A 21,355-nucleotide genomic window follows, 5' to 3' on the forward strand; every position below is an offset into this window, starting at 1 on the left:
GGGGAAGAAACTTTAAATATCAGATCAACTTGTACTGACTTTCAGCTGACATTGAGCTACTTCCGAAAATCTTACATTTTTTCCTGAAAAGGTTTAGCCCCAAATCATTTTTTTTTCATAATGTGACAAAACTGGTTGCTCTGTTCACCATGTAGCAGCGTAGTCAAATCTGAAGGATTCCAGCACGCTTCTTGTTGAACTAGAAGGCACAGCTCTTATGATGACCGTGGGAGTAGATACATACCCACAGTCTCTATCTGCAATAAACTTTCATTTGCCTTGGAGAACCTTGACCTAACTGATTTCTGTGGCTTCAAAATACTTAGAGAACTGAAATTCATTTTGAGCAGTACTTCTAATGATTTGCTATTAATTGAAGTCCATTATTTGATCAAAAACTGAGTAGTTTGGGGGTCAAATAATTCTAATCAGCTCATGCAAAATGAGACTGTGGGAATAATGTGTTTTCATAACTTTGAACTGTACTTGGTAATTCTGAAATTCTGGAGGACCAAATGGTTTATGTGATTGGCAAGGAAAAAAAAAAATAACATTTCTTTTTCTGTTAGTGCTAAAGATGTGGCTCAAAAAAAGCTTTTACTGGTCCAAAAGGTCTTCCCTGTGATCATAGATGACGGATTATCATCACTGTAAGGGAATGATCTCAGTCCTGTTCCTCCAAAGTCAGTGTTTAAATCACAAAAATATGTAGCTTGAGGCACCTGGCACATTTTCTGGTTGTTTATTTGGGGAAGATGGGGAACCGAATTGGCAAAGAAACCAAGATCAACTCCAGCTCCACTGTCATAGTATGAAGGATGTGGGCACATCTGAGTAAGCTGGAACTGCTCTATTCCATGTTAGTATCCTACAGATTAAAAATAACAGGTCTGTAGCTTTTTCCAAGTAATGAATTCAAGATATTTTGGATATGTGTCTGCCTTAGAGAATGAGAAGATTGTGTTTATCTCAAATTTCAAGAGATAAGGGAAAAAGCGACACAGTAGTTTGGATTCTCAAAATTGCTGAGTGCCTAAGTTTAATTAATTAACTCGAAGTTAGGCAGTTGGATATCACTGACTTGATCATTGCAAAGAAAAGGCTCCTAGTAGATCTGTGAATGGTTCTCTTGTGCTTTCTTTTCAAGAATGTCTTCCATTTTAGCTCAACAACCATGAAGTCAGTACTTCCTGTAATAAACAAGAATAATTTAAAATAGCTTCTAACGGAGCAAAAATAATTCAGTTAGATACACTGGAAATGAAGAAAATATGGAAAAAATACAATTCAGAGATAAGAAAGCTGCATTCCAATTAGTGTAAACTTGCAATTAATAAGCCAACATAAGGGAGTATGAGACATTTTTATGTACAGTATCCAGCATGTTGCATTGCAAAGAAATTAGTGTATAAAAATAAATGGGAGAATAGGAAAAACTTGTATATGCCTAGCAAATCATAATTTGCGTGATAATTATTATATTAATGTACCATTTTTTGCCAAACTTGAGCAGGGTATTTTTATGAAGGTCAACTGGCCTTGTTAGCATTCTGAACACAATACACCTTGTTTTAATAGGTCTAAGCACACTTATCAAATGTGAGTGTACCTAAAATATTTTAACAAACAGACCATAGGAGCAACTTTTCAGTTGCTTTCTTTCATGAGATTGGTATTATGTGTTCAGTACTCTGCAGATGGCTCTGAAGAATGTAGACAACTTTAATCCAAAAAGTGGGAGACAGAATGGAGGGGAAATTGAATTGTAAGACTGTTTTAAAACCATCTTATTTTCAAATATTGGGGCAAAATTTTCCTTCATGTTCTCTTTTGCACATTGAAGTAAAGAGGGTCTTATGTGTTTTCTGATTTTGTCTTGTTAAAAGAAAGATTTAAGCTTATGACTAATAGTTTTCTTTTATTTATTATTTCTCATCTTCTTCCTCTTTCACATAAGCTGCTTTCTTTTGAAAAGCCTTAGATTGTTTGCCATACACTTTTGTGAACTGTTCCTGTGCCTTTTACCAAATACTGGGATGTTGATTAATGGATTGAACTTCTTCCATTAAATTCAAAACTTACTGGAAATAGAAGATGAAAAGGACAGTTTAACACAAATTAATTCCAGAATGATTATTGATTAAAAATGTTATTCACTATTTGCTTCATCATTTCATATTCATAAGAAGTTGGTTATTCTTACTGTTCTTGAAAAATAAATATTCATGTTCACAGTTTTGCTAAATGTAACACAGATTTTAACTGCCCTAAGACAATGTTTTCATAGTCATTCCATTATCTATGTAAATTTTTCATATTGAAAACTAATAATACTTATTTACATAAGAAATATGAGTCACTAATTTGATAATGCTTGATAACAAAAGTTACTCTAGATGATAATCATGTTGTTTTCTTCTGTTAGCAAATACTGAATGCCATTAGGAGAACCCAAAGCACGACTATTAAAATCCTTTTATATGCTTCCTGTACTGAAGAGGTGTTGTCCCACTAAAAATAGATCTTTGTGTCACTGTAAAAAGTTATGGGTTTTGTCTTCTTGGTACATTGAATTTTAATTATTTCAATTACTTGTATATAGCATAAAAGCCACTTTTGAGAACTTTGTTCTGTATGCAAATCCTCCATTAAAACCCTTAAAATTAAAAATTAAAATCCTTTTAGCATTGTCACTCTTTAGGAGAGTATGGTAGCCTCAACAAAAATTCAATAACTTTCTGTGAGGCATTCTGGTCAAACAGACTTCAATAGGTCTACTGAACAATGAGTCTTACTGATTTTAGGGCTTAGGCAAGATGCAAAATTGGCGCATCCAGAAATCACACTGGTTTCTGAACCTTTTTATTGTTTTAAGCATGGACTAACAAAGATTCTGTAAGTGTCTGTCAGGTTTGTTAAGCCAAAATTTACATTTAGAAGTAATAAATTGCTGACCATGAAATGCCTTGGCATAATATTCATAGATGCTCATTTTTTCAGACATCATCACAGCTTCTTAGGAGAAGGTCCTGAGCTGTGGAAAACTCTGAGAATTTTCAGTTCTGTTGATCTCAGTTGATGTTGTCCTCCAAATCCTGTCCTTGCCTAAGAGGCTTGCAGCATGTTCCAGAGCACATCTGAATCCCAGGTAATTAGCTTATTGCTCCTTGAAACTCTTGGATATTTCCATGTCCTTCCCACTTTCCATCAGGAGAAAACTGACTTTTAACTTTTCTTTTCTAAGAAAGAGAAAACTGTGGTTTCAATATTTCCCTGATTCAGCTCCGCATAATTTAGAAATAGGATAAATATCCTCCAATGGTGAATACCATATTGGCTATTTGCATACCTCCCTTTTTTTTTCTTTATTGCACCACAATTTGTCAAATCTTCAATTTCTGTGAAGTCCTGTAGTAAAAAATGAGTTTTACTCTCCCTTTTTTCTTTTCAGTTTTGCAAGGCAGTAGGAAACTGGCAAGCATTCCGGGATTTTTTAAATAAGTTGCACTTATCAAACATTTTACTGTTTTGACATGTGCTGATATTGTCCGCATATATTTTTAATGACAAGTTATGTCAAGCTGCATCTGCTTTAATCTCATGTATTTTGGCAGTTCCTTAACTGGATGACTCTTACTGCACCAGGTTGTCATAAAAGCAATTCCTTTCATTTTCTTCTTTAACTGACAAAAACATAAGGGTCTTTACATTTTTAATGACAAACAGGGTTTCTGTATTCAGAAAAATGAAAAAAAAGCTTTTTGAAAAAATCAGTGCAGTACACATTTGTACACTCCTGTTGTAACTAAAGAAAAATTGTACAGACAAGGACATCGGTGTAGTTCCTTCAAGGTTTTCTACCCATCACTTGCTTTTGAAAATCTTGTCACAATAAACTTGCATGTACTTGACATTAATGGGTGTTCCTCCATGGGAGGAATATCCCTTTACATAAAAGGGATTCTTCCAAAAATCAAATGAAAAATATATGATCTGAAAAAGAGGTAAATATCAACTAGGAAATGTGCTGTGCTTGTTGCCTCCTGTCAAGGGGGTGAAAACTGACTCTACAGTGCATCTTGATTATTAACCAAAAAAAAAAAAAAAAAAAAGTTTAAAGTGTACAGTACAGAAGGAAGGCTGGATAAGTTCTTAATTCTGCAAATCATTGTTCTAAAAGGTTCTTTCTATCTACAGCTTCTTCCCTATATTAATAAGGAAACACAAATTTAAGTCTGTGGTAGTTGTTAAAGATAATTAAAGTTTGTTTTCTTTTTGCAAGGCATAATAGTTTGCATGGAAAATAATTGCAATATAGATTATAGTAATGAACTCAAACTACTGAATCTAACATTTTTTTTTAGTAAAAAGGTGATGTAAAATGTTTTTTGAATTAAAGGGAATTATGCTAATTTCTGAAAATAAATCCTGTGAAAGATGTTCCTTTTCAATATTTATTACTATGACAGGTTTCACATTCTTTTCTTTTGGAAAATTCTTCACTATATATTTTGTTTAATAATAAAGAGGTGGGTTTTTTTTGTTTGTTTCTTTTTTTAGTTTGGATTTGTAGAATATTTTAAGGAAGTAGACATTTGCATTTCTTTAACTTTTTAAATGAGATTGTGAGAGAACAAGCTAAATCATATTACTCGTTCAACCCTTCCACTGCATGTCTACTCTACTGAAATATTTACTAGCAAGATCTCTCACTTTTAAAACATTTTTAACATTAGAAGAAAAATATATATATATATATATGGAATCATGTATGTGGCAGTCATAATCTCTAGTCATGCAGATAAGCATGTAAGTTTCTCCCAAAATGTTTTCTGAATGCACTGATGAACAGAGTTGTATTTCTTCAGTAAGTTACTTTCCCCACTGCTAAATTATTCTTGACCTCAGACGTAGTCTAATTGAATGCACCAAGCTTGAGTGATTTTTTTTGAACTTGCTCCAGTCCCTACTGAATTTGACAAGAGGCTGTCCCACCTGCAGACCCAATATTGACTTTTTCTTTAATTAGTCCTACACTGTAGAGGATACATCTTATATACTGCCTTTGAAGATTGTACCCAGCCTTTTGCTGAGGCCATATTAGCCTCTGCTTCTGGGGAAAAAAGAAAAAAAGAAAAAAAAAAATGTTATAGCTGCTTCCTTAGCTATCTGTTTGCCTGAATAAGCAAAAATAGAATTACTTGCTTCTTTCATATTTTAGGTACTTGGTATCTGTAAGAGCAGCAATTAGGTAGCAGTTATGGCTACTGCCATAAGCATCAGGTAGATGCTGGAATAATTAATTGATTATTATCTCCCAGCTGTTATTCAGAGTGACTGCATCCCACATGTAGAAACAGTGTCTTGTCTCCCAGTACATCCAGAAGCTCCTGGATCCAAAAATCATTTTTCATTGGAATACAAGCATCGTTCAGATGCACATTTCTTGGCTGTTAAAGAGCACAGAAAGGGTATTGGCTGTGTCTTTCAGGCCTTCTGTGTCAGCTCAGAATCTCCACCTACTCACTTGTGCATCTCAAGGGGGATTGGCTGCTCCCCAGAGGTGAACACAATATTGTGTCCATGCATCCAAGCTTCTAGTTTTTAGGCCTTACTTCTTGCTCCTGGAAACTGGATAAAAAGCAGAATTAAGACTTTTCTATTTTTCTCATTAGAGGCTGGCATGCATCTGAATGCAAATGGCTGATTGTCCTGTTTTGGGGGAACTTTGGTTTTATTTCATGCTCTCTTATCTTCACAACACCAGTAGATTGCTTTTCTGTAGCTGCAAGCTGATAATTTCATCCTGTCATGTTGTCTCCTCTACCCATGCCTGCTTGCCACACTGGCCAAGGTAAGTGCAGAATGTCTGTTGAAAATGAAGTGTCTGTTCCATCAGTGCCATTCTGAAATCCATAAATGGTTGTGTCCCCATAGAAAGAGTGTGGGGCTCTGATCATCCACCAACCAATGAGTGGCATTAAGGCTGCTCATTCATTCAGTTAACTTTGTACTTCTAACTAATAATTGATTCCAAAGAAGATAAGAACTGCCTGAAAGAGATATATACTACTTTTGGTTATAGAAAAGGGATTGGACTAGGGGTACTCATATGTATTCCACACGGACCTTAAAGGTTTTTGTGGTACTCTGTAGCCTGGCAGCTCACTCAAGTGACAGTCTTCCTAACAGTTTGGCTGTTTAAGCTGCGAATTCTCCTTTTGTGAGGCATTTGGTTGCCAATCATTCAACTATGTCTATTTTCAATAAGAGTAATGTTGGATCATATATTAACATGCTATTTTTAAAACCAAAGACTAAGATAAAGAAGTAATGGCAACTACATTATTTACTAAGTAACTAGACAGCTACTAGTATTATTATAACCGGTGTGAAGTCAAAAGACAAACAGGCCAGTTTGTTCCCTTCACCTCTGCTATGTAAAACATGTCATTGCAAACCACCCAGTTCTAGACACAGCCTTCAGCTTCTGTTTTCTCTTGTTCATTTCTCTAGAATACTTTCCTTAATATAAAATTTCTCTATGTGTTATAAATGTACTGTGTACTGCTTCTCATCTTGCTGTTGGTGCTGAGCTGTTTGTTGTGAGTTGTGATAACCCATATTAATCTGTCTTTAACTATAGCAGTCAATCAAATTTACCATCTGCCCATCTGGGAATATCCATGTCAATTCATGGTTCAGCTTCAGCTGAGTCTGGTTATTATTATAAACTGCTCTTTGTAATATTTTCTCAGTTTCATCTCATACCAGTCCCTGCTTAACTTCCATATTCCCCTTCTCCATACAGTGACAATATTCCTTGCCTTCATTAAATTAGTGTCTACTCTGAATGCTGAATTCAGTGTTTTGTAAATAACTGCCAATAAATTAGTTCCTTTTTGTATCTCCTGATGCCTTAGGGCAAGGATAATCTTAGATTTTTGCAAACCAAAAGAGACTACAGGTAGTATAACTGAAGGTGAACCATAATGTATAAAATCTATCTCATAGTTCTTATCCTCCTGTTAATAGAGAGGAAACAGCAATATGCTACACTAATGTAATAATTGCATCAGAACATCATATCATTACTGATTGTACAGTGATGCAAGTAAATATATCAAAATACTGCTTTTGTTAGCATTGTAATTTATTTAAAAAACATTTCTTTTGAAAGGAATTGCATGAGAAATCGCAGATATATTAGAATACAAGGTTGAAGCCTTGTAAGGAAGCACAGTAGTTCACACACAGGTTTAATCTAATGTAGTATAATATACATATTATATATATTTTTTTATATAGTCCTGAGAGTATGTTGAGATCTGTACAGAACTCTGATCATGTCACCAGACCATTGCCCAAGAAGCTTTAGATTCGGGTTGTGGTGAAGACACTGTCAATTCGGTGTGTTAGTTACATATATAAAAATCAATGCTGTACACAAACTGTTTTTTTCTCTCTCTTCAGAGACTAGGGATGAAAATATAAAGATTGTGAGAGTTCGCCCCCCTCCTTTCCCCTTTCATTTGGGGAAAAAAAAAAAAGGTATAATTTTTCCAGCTGATGTTTTATACTGTGATACATAGCCTCATCTGTGTCAAATAATATAAAGTTTCATGATATAATTATGTGACTTGCATTGAGTTATGTCAGTATGACATACCAGACAGGAAACCTGGTTTAAAAGACCTGCTTTCTTGAAAACTGCAGATAGTTTTCTGAAAGTAGAAAGCAGTTGGTAATGGCTGCCCCAGGTAACAGCGTCAGGCCTGACATTCTTCAGTATATTTATTATTGATGTGGTGCATGGGTTGGTGAATGCTGTTGATAACAGAAAATTACTTAGGTTAAAGTAAACCTCGCAGAAGAGTAACATTTCCTGAAGGATCAGGTCAAACTGGATGACTGGATAACATGATGGTGATGAGATGTTGATAAAGTTAAATGTATAACTGTAATACTTTAACATAGAAGGTAAATAATCTCCTGCAACATGGTTTAACTTTTTAATACACTGCTGGGTTCAGAATTGGACAATACTGCTGTGATCTTACTAAAAATTTATCTAAATTTCCATATAGATCACACTTCTGCTACTGCTGAAGTTGATGAATTCTCAATGCTGGCTCAAAGCTAAAAAGAACTGGAAATATTGTTAATAAAAATAGTAGGTGATGCTGAGCATCTTCTAGGAAGCTTTTGATTTTTCCAATTGATATGGTTTTGCTATGCAGTTCCCTGTCGCTTGCTTCCATGTCATGTGTTATCCTCAAAAAGGCTTCCTACTCTGCTGCTGTGTTGTCACTATTCCAGAAGACCAGAGTATTGAGCTCAGATAAGGGGAAAACTAGCAGAAAATGATAAAGAATTGTAACCCACACTCCAGATTTCCATCTTCAACATGTGTTAGAACTTTTAAAATATATATAGTGAAAACTTATGCATGGTCTCTACTAAATGGTTGAGAGAAATTTATCATAAAGAAACCTCAATGTAATCTTCCAACAATTTCATGCAAGCCAATGATTGTCTTCTGGAATTCGTTTTCATGGTCATTGACATGCCTGCAAATGATTGTCAAGGCTGTGCAAATTAAGCACATAAATATGGCTTATTCTGTGTTTAGTTCTATTAACATTTTTGTGTTGATCGTTAACATAATTTGCTACACAAGAATGAAGATTTGTTGTATTTGATCCTCTCTTTGGTTTGGAAATAAAACAAGCAGAAATAATGCTATCCATATACTGTTAACAATGAATAGGACATCACTGATGGCAATGTATTAAGTGATTATATTAAGTAATCTCAAAATACTATGTACATTAATCTTAAGTTTGTATTTTGGACTGAAATGAGACAAAATGGAGTAAAAGGATGGTTGAATTTCATCTGATCTTATTTAGTAGAAGGTGAGAAAAATCAATGTAACAAAGATGTAGAAAGGATATGGAAAGCATTGAAAGATAAATGAAGGTATTTCATCTAGCAGTGAATATACTATGACAAAAAAATGGTCCAATGTAGATGAAAAATAAAGGGTCAGAAAGATCTATCTTACATCTATAAGGTGTAAAATATCCGGACCAAAGGAGAAATAGAAAGATTAAAGAATAAAGACAAATAAGTGTAAAAATACATGATAAGAAATACAAAGGTGGAGAATAAAAAGGAAAGTGCTGGAGGTTAGGATAAATAAAATATGTTTGAAGTGCCTAAAGGAACAAGATGATGTTGAAGAAGACTGTAAGTCACTGTGAAAATAGTTGAGAAATGCATTTTATGAAGGACATATACAATAAAAATCATACATAAACCAAAATACACTAATCATTTAAAAATCAAGCCTGGGTTTATAACTGAATATGTGCAAATAGGAAAATTCATATTTGGTTTTTTTTCTCTAAGTTTTTTTTCTTAATTTTTTCAGTCTTTAAGTTCTTCCAGCTGTTAAGCTGGCTGGCATGAGATCTGATTTTTTAATTCATCCATTCAGCAGAATGACATTCCCAAGAAGAAAGAATTGGAACACAGCAGGAACGAGCAGGGGTGATGCAGTTGGCAAGTCATTTTGTTTGCTTTATCATTTGCAATGGGTGATTAGTATCAGATGCAAGAAGAAACAACTGCTGAATCAACAAAGATGTAATCAGGTCCTTATTTGTAGAACAATTTGTAGTGGATAAAGGGGTTGCCAACTTTAATCTTGGCTGTGCTTTAAAGTTCAACTGCTTTGTTTCCCTCTGAAATGGATTAGAGGTGCTCATACGGGCAGCTACCATGCCAGAACCAGGAGACTAGCTTTGTGGCTTTAACTGCTCCAGCTTTTTTTGTAAGCACATCTAACTGTATGAAGATGCAAAAGACATAAATAAGGTATTAAAATGTCTGAGGATAGACAGAACTGAAGTAGGATAACAAAGGAGGCAGTTTCATATAGAAAGTATTTAAGTGTTTTCTCTTTTTCCTTATTGTTTTGTTCTATTCTTTTAGTAACATGCTGAAAAGTTTTTGGAAAATTAATCAGCGAAGTGCAATCATCTAAATTTATTTTTATTGATTTCAGTAATTCAGGGCAACATATGATATTAAGTCACACTTTACAAAATAGTCTGGATAGATTTTCAAAGACAAATAGTTATAAAGCAAAGGTGCAATCCACTCAGTTAAGGCTGGATGTGTGACAGAAAACAGAAATTTCAGTAGAACATATGCATGGGGAGAGTGAGAGAGAGATTTTCAACCCTCAAATTCCACAGGTTTAAGCAAGCTGCTTGAAATTTCTGTATACAAGTTTCTCAGAGTTTGTAACTACACAAAACTATAAATAGTGCTTAGACCGTAAATGCAAAGAACTTTACTTGTTAGGAGCATCTTAATAGACTCATGTACATTAGATGATAGCTATGAAAAAGTCTATGCTGCATTTTTTGTTTAAATGTGTTATTTACCGCTTTTTTGCGCAAAACATTGATGTAATCCAGGTTGTCAGAATGCATGTTTCTACCTAGTTAGTGTGAGTTGTTTGAATTGGAAAAAAAAAAAAAAAAAAACTAGGAGGGAGAATAATAATTGATAATATCTTGCAGTACTAAGAATCCTTTTACAGACTGTACATGAACCATGCCAAAAAAAAAAAAAAAAAAATCTGGAAAAAAAATCAATGTGCTAACATCTGATCTTGTATCATTTTTATTATGAAAAATTTCTCCAAATTTAACAGTTCTATTTAATGAAGTTTTATTTTATAATTCTTAAATAATTTTTATGACTTGAGTGGCATATCAGAGAGAGATGGAAAAATGGGTAAGATTCCCCATTTATTACCATGAATAAGCATATTATATTAATACAGTTTTTAAGATAAGTGGGTTTTGTTTATTTCTTAAGCCAAGTAGTCTGAAAGCACCAGATTCCCTACTGTAGGCTTTATGGCATAAGACAAAGTAAATTAAGGGCAGCTTTCATTTGGGGATTTAAGGAATCTTTTGGGAATCATTGGTTTTGATTGTTCCTATTTGTTCTTATTAATGAAACTTCACTAGATGGCACTGAATACAACTTTTGCATAGATTGAGCATGTTCATCCAAGTGTATTTCCTGCCCCTGAGATGTTTCAGGATACTAATCTATATAAAGTCTATGAAAATATATAGTTTATAATAATAATACTGTTATTTTTAGACAGGCAAGTTTGTGTCTTTAAGAGAAATTAATGTTCTTGTAATTCCTTTTCTTTTTTTTCCCCTTTTTTTTTAACTGCTTAATTTATATGGAATCATCCTTATGCTAAAATAGACAAAACCATGCAAACCCATGAGAAAACATGTTCTTGGAGTTTTGGTAGTCTTTGCACTTAGTATGGCTTTTCTAGATTTTGATCAAGCTGAGAGTTACTAGATTTTTTTCCTTGTAGCTATAAACCATGTTTCAGGCCTTACTTAGAGCTAAAATACTTGATTTTACAAACTGTGGGTTTCATGCTTTGCAGCCTCTACTTGCGTAGACTGGCTTTTGTTATGATGCATCTTCTAACAAGCTGCTGAAATAAAGATCTTTACAAGGGTGGGGGGGAAAAAAAAAACTAAATAAATTGCTTCTTTTGTAACTTCTAATTGCAGATATGGGTACTTAGATTTTCTGAATCCAATTAGCTAACTTAGAAAATTCAAGTACTTGAGGAGCTGAACATGAGCTCTCTGCATCATGTTATGATTATTGCCTAGAAGAAATCACACTAACCTTTCATTTTCAATATAATTATCTTCTTTTAGAATCCACTATAATTGGCAAGAAAACAAGCAGAATGTACTGAAAGTACCATACCTGTACAAGCAGAGAGTTTGTCTGGTAAGCCAGGACTGCATGGTATTGATGTATGTCTTCCCAGCAACCTATCCAAAACTTTCCTCACCTTTTCTGATCGTTGACTTCAATTTACTTGGGAGCTAGACCTTCCATAAATGTCAATTGAAAAGATTAAAGAATTAATAGACATGAGAAGACCAACCTCTATTTGCTAGGAGTCTATTCTAACTGAAATAGTCTTGTTAGCGGTTAACTAAACTTTATCTTAAATTATCTTAAGATGAAGTTATCTTAAGTTAACTTAAACTTCATTTGCTTATGCCACATCTTAACAGTGAAAGAATATTTTAGCCATCCACTTGGGCATGTTTCATTAACAGAATACTCAAAACCCTGTTCAAATAGAAATCAATACGAATTATGATATTGGATTCAGTTGATATGAGATATATATATATACATATATAATTTGCAGAGGGAATCAGGTCTTAAATTTGAGCTAAGGGAAAAAAAAAAAAACATGACTTTTTGCTCTAGTAAAAGGTGGGCACATTGTTCTCATAGTCACAGTTGCTTGACACAGTAGTAGCTTGTTTTGCTTTGAAATCAAATTAATTGTCCTGTGCTATCCCTGCTATGTGATCACCAGATAAGTCAGTTTGTTTTCATTACCACTCTGAAGGTAATTAAAAGATAATCACTGTGTCACAAACATAAGTACCTGTTGTGGTTTAGCCCGGCTGGCAGTCAAACACCACACAGCCGTTCGCTCACCCTCCCCCCTCCCTCTCTGGGATGGGGGAGAGAAAAGGGAAAGTGAAGTTTGTGAGTTGAGATAAAGACAGTTTATTAAGACAGGGAAAAGAATAACAACAATAATAATAATAACAATAGTATTAATAGTAATAATGTGTACGAAATAAGTGATGCACAATGCAATTGCTCACCACACGTTGACCGATGCCCAGCCTATCCCTGAGCAGCCGGCCCCCCCACCACCCCCGCTAGCCCCCCCTATATATTGTTCAGCATGACCTCAGATGGTATGGAATACCCCTTTGGCCAGTTTGGGTCAGCTGTCCTGGGTCTGTCCCCTCCCAGCTCCTGCTGCATCCCTAGCCTGCTCGCTAGCAGGACAGAGAGAGGCTGAAAAGTCCTTGGCTTGGTGTAAGCACTGCTCTGCAACAATTAAAACATCAGCATGTTATCAGCGCTCTTCTCATTCTAATCCAAAACATAGCACCCTGCCAGCTACTAGGAGGGAAATTAACTCTGTCCTAACTGAAACCAGGACAGTACCCAACCCAGCTGAGTAAGAAGCATAGGAACCCGTTGAATGATAGCTTTGTACTTTTGTATCAACATCTGCCAGAGTTTTGCCCTCGCCCCATATTTTTTCTGAACCCCTTAGGTTCTTTTGTTATCCTTAATACAACAGAACTGGGAGTGTGGTGTAGAAAAATAGTAAGAAGTTTCCAGTTTTCTGCAGCTATGAACTTCCATATTTCTTATGTAAGCGTCCAAATATTTTGCAGCTAATACATCACCTGTATGTGACATAATGCCTGCTTTGGGTAGTGGTAACAAAGTGCAAAGGACAAGATGACCAAAAAAAAGTAAACAACAGACAAATAATTCTCTTTTCTATCCTGCAAGTGGAATGAACACCTCTAGAAGTCAGTGAGGACTTTCCTTATTTTGAAGTATTGCAGAACTACATAGTGTACAGCAAATAAATACATCTCACAGACACTTCCAGCTGACAATGGTTAGTCAGTTGAAAAGACATGGCTAAAGCTCTCTGTGCATCCAGATAAGCTCATTTGACTATGGTGGCATTCTTCCCAATTCCCTGATTAGGTCATTGTTTAATCTACTTTGTAGTATTTTACTGTAACTCCGGCTATAAAATCTGCTGGGAGTGGGCAGTTGTTTGAGCACATGCTGTCCATCGAAGGTCCTTTACAGGCCACTGAAATACAAACTCTAATATGCCCAGATTTTTCTCACACACCGAATTTAATTAGGTGATCCGAAGAAAATAATGGAATTACTACATAAAATACAAGTAGATAAATCATTAGTTACCATATGCTGTAGGGAATTGTCCTAAATGGACTGAGAAACTGTAGCTGAATAAATTTATTTTTCATTCTTATGAAGAATGATGCTGTGTCTCCGAGAGAGTTAAAGAATAAGAGATAAAATAATAATGGAACATCAAGTAAAGAGGGAAATGGGAACATTACTGACATAAGGAAGTACTAATTCCACCTCAGCCTGAAATTATCATTCATTCTACATTTTTGAACAGTGAAATTTTAGGGATAAATAGTAAATCTTTCAAAAAGACCTTTCAAATATATCCAAAGGTTGGAAAGCAACAAACAGTTACCAGGTGCACGAATTTCCTTGGTTTCTTCTTTTTTCTTTTTATGTTGTAACATTGGCTGTGTAGTATCCTACTTATCTTTGCTTGTGAATATGCAGGGGTTGCAAAGCTTATTATGTTTGCAAGAGTGCCTTGAGAAATATGACAAGGTTTAGTGAAAGAACTGTATTCCTTTTATTTCAAACTGGACCACTGTTTGTACTACTATTATCACCTGCTAGATGTATTCTTTCTGTCCATGTATTTCATTAAACAGGGATAAAGAAAATCCCATGTAATTTTAATATGTACTTTAAGTGCTTTTAAAACTTCTGTATTTACATGTAGAATGCTGACCAACTAACTCTGTTGTGCTAGTCTTCATGGCCAATGCGAATTTTAGGAAATGTTTTGTCATCTACTTCCAGTGACTTCCTATTACCTCCTGAAACAATTAAGATAGTCAGTTACCCACAACCCCAGTAAAAGTATTAGAATATTTCAAGTCTTTGATAATAAATTTACTTTGGCCAATAGTCAAGTAATTTACTAATATATTCTAGAGAATGCCGTTAGATGAATTGTAAGAAATTGGATATATTGCTTTCAGTGACTGGCTCAGAAGGACACTGAGAAATAGGCTGACTAAAACAGAAGTTCAAGGAGTTTGTTTCTAAACCACTGTGGGTGTCCACCACTGTAATTACACATTTAGAAACTGACTGAATTTTTAGTTCAACCAGCAAATAATTAGTTTGCTAACCCTTCCATTATTTTTTATGTAACAGACAGAATCTGTTTCCAGGATAGGTTTATAAATATTCTGACAGGGAAAGAGAGATTGAATATTTCCTTTCATCCAAACATAAAAGTAGTAACCATATTCTCTGTTCTTTCCCATATCGTGAGTGAGTGGGTCCTTTCCTGGAGAAAAGACAACTAGTTTACAACTCACTCATCGCTCTCCAGAGGCCATACAGGACATAGGAAAATAGTATTAATGAAGGTAGCTGCTGCTGTACTTTTGTCAGCCCTGTCACCAGTAAAAATGCTGGGAGGCAAGAGGAGTACCAAAGCTTAGAGTCTGTGAAAAATATTCTGGAGATTAAATGTTTCTTTGATGTACCTGGCTTCATGGTCTTGGCAAAGACATAAATCAAAGAGCTCTAACAAAGTCAAAGATGCAAACTTAACTGCACTGAAGAGGATTCTCTGGCTGATTTGAAGGGATAATATTTAGTGTGGGAGCAAATTCTAGAAAAAGAAATAGAACTGAAGAAGAAAAAAAGAAAGCAGGGCAACAGAAAGCTACCTCCAGATTTCAAACCTAATAAGACTTCAAACATAATAATAACTTACTTTCCTAGGCCAGCAACATGATTTTGCTAGAATGCTTTGCAGGGCATAACACAAGCTGTCTTTAGTAAATGGAAGGTTAATAGACCCTCAGTCAGACAATTGGTCCTCTTTATCTGAAGTTTCAGAAGATTTTAGGTGAAAAATGGAGTTTAAATACACAATGCTGATATTGACAGCATTGCTGTAAATCAGGGGTGAGAAATGCCTCTGCTTTCCAATAAGCTACATACATGTGGAACCCATCACATTTACAGAAGTATTAGGTCTTAATACTAGTGATGTTTGTGTTGCATGTGAGAGGAATGCTGTTAGAGGTATGTTGTGCTCCAAGAAAATTCTTAATCCAAATTTTTTCTGGTCTGGCTTATTCAAGTAAGTCTTTCAGCACGCAGATACATACTGGTATGACTCTTCTAAAATGGATTAAAATACATATCTAAACTGCTTCTGCCAAATTCAGCATACTCCTTGTTCTTGCTCCACTGACCAATCCAATTAAACAAAAGATAGAAGTTTTCATATTGGATCTGACATTCATTATGTCTGATTACAGAAATGTTAGCACCTAAGTGGGAGTCAGGAGACAGTACTATTTTTTTCTAGAACTGGACTGTAATATGTAGTGTTAACCAGCTTGTGACCCACAGAGCAGATGTAATCACTATTTACACTGATGGAAGCTGCATGATCTAGAAAAAGTCACAAACAACTCTTTGATTTCATTTGAAATATCACAACTTGGCAGAGCTGCTTTGCTAATTACTGGTCCATAACTTTGTTGCTCTGGCAGGTTCAAGAGGTGCCAGCACTGGAGAATTCACTCTAGGAAAGATTTTCATTGGATAAATTGGATTTGGAAACAGGCTATTATGATTAAATAATGGATAAATATTTGCTCCTACTTACTCAAATGCATTAATGTGTAATCTGGGTTTATTTAATTCATTCGTGTCAGAAAATTGATAAAAGGTATTTTAGCTACTTTTGGATGCCTGTGAGTGTAAAATTTTGTCCCTTATGAACTCTAAATACAGTGGAACATAATTTTTCATATGATTTCAATGGAACTAAGATTTACACCTCAATAGCTTTGCAACGTTGCAATATTTAATTAAATGACACACGTGGAGTTACATGCATTGTCTATAAAAGCTGAACATAAACTAATAACAGAAAGCTACTGGCCCACTGGATGCATTTTCATGTCTGAGGAGTACATAAAAGGATCACAGCTTTGCCACAATGCATATTATACTACTTGAGTCTTAGAAGACGTCTGACTCAGACTCTCAGGCCTAAAAGGATTAAATTTGTCCCTTTTTTTTATAGTACTTATAGTGCATAAAGAAAAGTTCTTTTAAAGTGCTGTAGCTAGCTGTAGTTCCCTGATTCTGAACCTAGTTTTGAATCCAGCCTAAATAGTGTTCCAAAACGGACTAATTTATAAATATTTGCATAAGGAACAGCAACATTGAACACTCTGTACCTGCTCAGTACTGAAGTCAGGGAGAGTTGCTACAACTCTTTTAGTCTCCCCAGAAAATAAACAAACTCACTATCTTCTACGTCTGAGTAAATTTATAGGATTATTTAACATTGAAGTGACACCAAAGGCGCTCTCCTTTCTTCTGTCTTGCTCTCCACTTTTCTTTTTCTGTATCTTTTGTCCCTTTGTATTGGAAATCATAAATTTATTTTCCATTTCAGGGGTGTTTGTAGATTTTGAAGTGTAAGAGAAAATCAGTAATTGTTTCTGAGGACATTTGTAGACTAGCAGCTTTTCCATAATTCTGGTGATAGCTGAGGACCAGACTTAATGACTCTGTGCAGTCTCTTGATCCCTTGGATCTGTTTACTAGAGGTCCTAGAGGTCGTTATTACAATGTCCTCTCCTCTTTTTACTTTTTATTTTTTTCCCTCCATCTAAGGCTGCCAAGCTTTCTTTTTTTCTTTTTCTTTTTTTTTTCTTTGTAGGAACCTGTCTAAAATTTGTGTTATGTCCCTTTCCCTAGCAGCTGGCACACAACGAACATAACCTTTTCTGCCTCATGCCCATTGACTTCAGTAGCCAGCTAAAGTTTCTGTGTAGAGGTGATCTGTCTTTTGTCAGTGCTATTTTGTGTGGCTTGCAGTTGAGGAAGGAGAAAATTTCCAAAGCAAAATAAACTGAAGAAAGATTACAACTACAAATCATTAAAGTTTTCTTCTATCTTCTCTGTGTAACAATCTATTGGAGTAGTTACTAATATCTTTCTCCATACAGTGAAAGACGGGGAAACAGTGACTTGTGCAGCTAACAGTGCTGCAGGTGTGTTATTGCCAGCAGTGCAAAACTTGATCTTTGTCAATATGGAAAAAACAAAATAATCATCCTGATTTTTACAGGAAATTTGAACCTGTGAATTTCCACACATCCTAAATTAATTCTGGATTTGATTTTAAATCCTTCATACCATCACAGGAACAGACTCTCCTTGCAGTTTCAAAATTACAAAAGGACTAACTATGCAGTAAACAACCTTGATATTCTCTCTCTCTCTCTCTGTACAACCTTCTAATGACTGTCATTGCTTTAGCTTCAAGAGGTTGTGTGATCTAATTAGGGCAAATTGAATAAGACTGCTTTTATGCTAACACGTGAGAAAGTTAATTGAAATCAATCCATGTTCAGTGAAAATGCTGGAGACATCACTGATAATTTAAAGCAATTATAAGATGTTGTCCTGAAGCAAGGCAGAAACATTAAGTCTAAGAGCCTGTTAAAAGAAAACTACCTAAAATATTTAAATGATATTATTCAGTTAAGATGGACTGGGGATAGCTGAAGCAATTAGAAACCATAAAGCATAAAATCAGTCACGTGTAATCTTCTTTGAACTAGCTCAAGCTATTTGTTTTTTGTAAAATAATAGATCTTTTTAAAAATCCCATTTGTGACATTTTGTGAACAAAGGTGTACTAATGATATGAGGCAGTAGGCTTGCAAATCTCCAGTTTTCATTTATGGGCCATTGTGCTTTAAGAAAACAGTAGGTATAGAATTTAAATTTAAATGTATTTTCAAATGTATTTGGATATATCTTTATATTACTTGTTCATAGGATGCAAAACTTTGTATTTGGTGGATGCGAATGTTATAGCTTTTATCAAATTCCTGAATCACAGAATTGTCTAGGTTGGAAGAGACCTCCAAGATCACCCAGTCCAACCTCTTACCTAATACTAACAAGTCCTCCACTAAACCATATCACTAAGCTCAACATCTAAACGTCTCTTAAAGACCTCCAGGGATGGTGACTCAACCACTTCCCTGGGCAGCCTATTCCAATGCCTAACAACCCTTTCAGTAAAGAAGTTCTTCCTAATATCCAACCTAAACCTCCCCTGCCGCAACTTTAGCCCATTCCCCCTCGTCCTGTCACCAGGCACGGGGGAGAATAGACCAACCCTCACCTCGCTACAGCCTCCTTTAAGGTACCTGTAGAGAGTGATAAGGTCACCCCTGAGCCTCCTCTTCTCCAGGCTGAACAATCCGAGCTCCCTCAGCCGCTCCTCGTAAGACTTGTTCTCCAGACCCCTCACCAGCCTTGTTGCCCTTCTCTGGACTCTCTCGAGCACCTCGACGTCCTTCTTGTAGCAAGCGGTCCAAAACTGAACACAGTACTCGAGGTGTGGCCTCACCAGAGCTGAGTACAGGCATGTACAAAAAAAAACATGTAAACAAAACAGCATAAAGAGGATAAGGGTTTTCGCTTCTTATGTCACCATCTCAATCAGTGTACCCATGCAAATTGCTCAGGAGATCAGAATTCAGAGCTTCACAGTTCTGCAGCATCTTTATTTAGAAGTTTCTTCCACCAGAAGAAATAAGACATAGGATAAAGAATAAAATCCAAAACCACATTTGGAGTATCTGCAAAAGTTAATCTTCTTTTATTTAGCCCCTTGAGCAGACATGATGAACTTGATTGTATTGCCTGCCAGCTCTAGCAGGACTTGTGATGTTCACTGAGAAAGTTTAGCTGCAATCACACATGCTGGTAATACTGAACAGACATGAAATTGTATTAAAGATTAGTTCTATAATAGAACCTATACCATAGATGCAGGCTGAAGACAGATAAAATTAATCTGCCAAATAGAAGTAGTTATCTTTTATGATCTGTCACAGCTTGCACTTGCAGATTTTATTTATAAATATTTATCTTGACCATTCTTAGCCATGGTTAAACATATGGAGGTTCAAAATGACTGATTCTGAGTCAAAAGCACAGTAGATTATTATATTTTTAATTAAAATAAAAAAGAAGGCCCAGCAAGACTATAATTGTGATCACAGCTTTCTTTACTTCTTGTATCACCAAGGGATCTTCAAATAAATATTTAAGCTCATTTTTACTTGTTATAAGCGTGTTCTGTTCCCAGTCCCTGATTATCCATCCCTGGTTCAGTTTTTCATCCTGGTTCCTTAGTATGATTTATAGCATGTCCAGTGATACTGATCATCTGAACCATGGGCTACATGGCATATGATGTGTTGCAGTTTTCCTCCCCTGGAGGGCATGGTGCATACCTGGCTTTCATCCACGCGTGCAGATTAGGCATGGCTAACACACAGCAGAGGTAAGGGTGGATGCTGGAAGTTGTCTTCCACATAGTGCACCTACAGGCAGCATGGAAAGACCCCACACATTCATGTGTTTGGATCCGTCAGCATGGGATGGGAACATTACGTCTAAAAGATTTTACATTCTTGCTATGAAATACAGTCTTGGGGTATATATCAGATAATTTCTATTAAATGTGTCAGCTGTGTTTGCATTTGCATTCCTTCTCTTCATGTATACTATTGTCGGGCTGCAATAAATAAGGCCTGTGTACTATTCAGTATTTCTACTGCTGGTACTATTGGTGAGCTGCTTTTTTCCTTGAAATGTTGGCTTCATCTTGTAATCTTGTGAAAGTTAATTTGAGTTGAAGTATTTTTTTGCCCCCCCCCCCCCCCCCCCCCCCCCCCTTAATAGAGAGTATATTCTCATTCTTTTAACTGCAGAAAATAAGGTTAAACAAACAAACAATTAGTCCCTGAATGTTTGGTTCATTCAGGAATTATGAGTCATTATTGAGACTAGGCATCTGATGTTTTATGCCTTAATTGTAAAACTTTTCTTCCTCTGATATTATTTCTGGGGGAAAAAAAACCAGAAAATTGAAAAACCAACTCTACCCACAAAAAATAAAAATAAAATAAAAATAAAAATCTCTGGACTTCTGTACCTATAGCATCTTTTAAAATTCCTGTGTTTTTAAATTTTTATCATTTTCTAGCTTCAGAAACAAACAAAAATCTGTTTCTAGTCCTAATCTGAACATAGAAACTTAAACTAAACAAGCATTCTATAAGAGGATTATCTCTGTTCTCTGGACGAATATACTTTATGAGTTTTGAACAGTATTCGGTTAAGTGCCAGTTTAGCTGAACTGGTTTTCCCTTGTCCCTTCCTGTTAGTTATATATATCACCTCTAACAACTTTAGCTTTTATGCGCTTGCACATTATGCTACAAACTCACTTTGAAAATGCCATGCCTTATTTCCTCTGCAAGATGTTTAATCAAAAATGACCCACAATTTCAAGCATGAATGCCTAACATCTTGTTATTAACCACTACCTGGGACATTTTATAACATTCTAACCTCAGCTGGGATGTGGTTACAGAATCCAGGAGGCTACCAGTATTTTACAGTTTAGGTAACCTAACTCTTCTTAACATTTGGTATGAAACAGTATGGGGAAAGATATCCTGGTCTA

General features: G+C 35.5%; 2 long non-coding RNA genes across 3 annotated transcripts in view; both read left to right on the forward strand.

The window, feature by feature from the left end:
* Positions 1 to 9,567, forward strand: part of LOC121076874 — a 45,107-nt gene extending 35,540 nt beyond the window's left edge. The window contains exons 2-3 of the long non-coding RNA XR_005823774.1: positions 3,001 to 3,148; positions 9,503 to 9,567. This is a non-coding gene — a long non-coding RNA (uncharacterized LOC121076874). The remainder of the gene's footprint in view (positions 1 to 3,000; positions 3,149 to 9,502) is intronic.
* A 202-nt stretch (positions 9,568 to 9,769) lies between these two features.
* Positions 9,770 to 21,355, forward strand: part of LOC121076710 — a 36,676-nt gene continuing 25,090 nt past the window's right edge. For both annotated transcript variants that reach the window (XR_005823677.1, XR_005823676.1), the window contains exons 1-2: positions 9,770 to 9,882; positions 11,781 to 11,856. This is a non-coding gene — a long non-coding RNA (uncharacterized LOC121076710). The remainder of the gene's footprint in view (positions 9,883 to 11,780; positions 11,857 to 21,355) is intronic.

Source organism: Cygnus olor, chromosome 12 (genome assembly GCF_009769625.2).
Source record: "Cygnus olor isolate bCygOlo1 chromosome 12, bCygOlo1.pri.v2, whole genome shotgun sequence".
NCBI classification, from domain to species: domain Eukaryota; kingdom Metazoa; phylum Chordata; class Aves; order Anseriformes; family Anatidae; genus Cygnus; species Cygnus olor.